Below are 1,951 nucleotides of genomic sequence, written 5' to 3'. Positions count from 1 at the left end.
ACCAAATCCACAAGGAAGCTGAGATGGAAGAACATCGGGAGCACATCAAAGTGCAGCAGCTCATGGCAAAGGGCAGTGACAAGCGACAGGGTGGCCCTCCAGGCCCATCCATCGGCCTTGGTCTTCCACTTGTGGACGATAGTGGCTGGAACACAGTCCCTATCAGCAAGGGCAGCCGACTCATTGACACTTCACGTCTCACCAATATCACAAAGCCTGGCTCGATTGATTCAAACGATCTGCTCTTTGCACCTGGAGGGCGACTGAGCTGGGGCAAAGGCAGCAACGGAGGCTCAGGAGCCAAACCCTCAGATAAAGCATCAGAAGGTGCTCATCCAGCTACTAATACTTTTAATCGCTTCTCTGCCCTTCAGCAACCAGTACCCACAGAAAGCACAGCTAAAAGGCATGTGGTACAGAGGAGTAGATTGAACAGGGAATCAGAAGAGAAAGCTGTGGAGCGAGGGGACTGGCCGGAGGGGAGTGAACGAGGAGGTGACCGAGAGGACCAGCTCGATGGCACGTGGACTCCAGCCACCAAACAGAGCTTCAGCAAGGAAGTGGAGGAGCAGAGTAGAGAATGGATCACCCAGCCCAAGGGACTGTGCAAGGCTGCTAGCCTCACGGAGGAGTAGGACCGAGGGCGAGACACTGTAAAGCGAGAAGCCACCTGGCCACCAGTGAGCCCTCTGAAGGCCGCACTCTCAGAGGAGGAGCTGGAGAAGAAATCCAAGGCCATCATTGAAGAGTACCTTCACCTTAATGACATGAAGGAAGCAGTACAATGTGTGCAGGAACTGGCATCACCCTCCTTGCTGTTCATCTCTGTTCGATGCGGCATCGAGTCCACTCTGGAGCGCAGTGCTGTCTATCGGGAGCAGATGGGGCGGCTGCTGCACCAGCTGCTTAGTGCTGGGCACCTCTCCTCTGCTCAGTACTACCAAGGGCTACATGAAATCCTGGACTTGGCGGAGGACATGGAAATTGACATCCCGCATGTGTGGCTCTACCTGGCACAGCTGATAACACCCACCCTGCAGGAAGGCGGCGTGCCCATGAGAGAGTTGTTCAGGGAGATTACAAAGCCTCTGAAACCCCTGGGCAAAGCTGCTTCCCTGTTACTGGAGATCCTGGGGCTTCTATGCAAAAGCATGGGCCCCCAAAAGGTGGGGATGTTGTGGCGAGAGGCTGGGCTCAACTGGAAGGAATTTCTCCCTGAAAGTCAGGATGTCAGTGCATTCATCACTAAACAGAAGGTGGAGTACACCCTGGGAGAAGAGTCCAGAGGCCCCCAGTCAGATGGCTCTCCTCTTGGTGGTGCAGCTGGAGAAACTGCTGAAGGAGGAGAGCAGTGATGAGTCCGTGTGCCAGTGGATCGAGGCTAATCTGAGTGAGAAGAAGGTAGCCTCCAACACAGTAGTTCGATTCCTCATCATAACTGTCTGGTATTCTGCAATTATCTTTGAGAATCCCCTCCTAGTGGATGTTGAAGTGTTGAAAGCACTAGAGAAACTGCTACAGAAATACCTGTGACGAAGAAAAGGAGGTCCAGGGACTCTATGCCATAAAGACACTCATTGTGACCTTAGAACAGCCTACCAACCTGCTTCAGACCTTCTTCGATAAGCATGTGGTCAAAGAGGATGCCTTCTTTTTTATTTTTATTTTTTTTTGTTTGCCCTAACCCTAACCACTAAACCCTAACCCCTAACCCTAACCCTGACCCTAAACCCTAACCATAAACCCTAACCATTAACCCTAACCATACCCTAACCCCTAACCCTAAACCCTAACTCTAACCCCTAAACCCTAACCCTACCTCTAAACCTAACCCTAACACATAACCCCAAACCCCTAACACTAACCTTAACCCCTAAACCCTAAACCTAACCCCTAACCCTAACACCTAGCCCCTAACCCTAAACCTAACCCTGACAACCCTAACCCTAAA

General features: G+C 51.7%; 1 pseudogene; it reads left to right on the top strand.

Annotated features, from left to right (window-relative positions):
• The first annotated feature begins 8 nt into the window (after positions 1-8).
• LOC102863103 lies at positions 9-1,684 on the top strand (annotated as a pseudogene).
• Positions 1,685-1,951: the final 267 nt, after the last annotated feature.

This window comes from Elephantulus edwardii, unplaced genomic scaffold (assembly GCF_000299155.1).
Source record: "Elephantulus edwardii isolate Elephantulus edwardi_28Jun2011 unplaced genomic scaffold, EleEdw1.0 scaffold00763, whole genome shotgun sequence".
Taxonomy (NCBI): Eukaryota; Metazoa; Chordata; class Mammalia; order Macroscelidea; family Macroscelididae; genus Elephantulus; species Elephantulus edwardii.
This window is presented reverse-complemented; position numbering and strand designations above follow the sequence as displayed.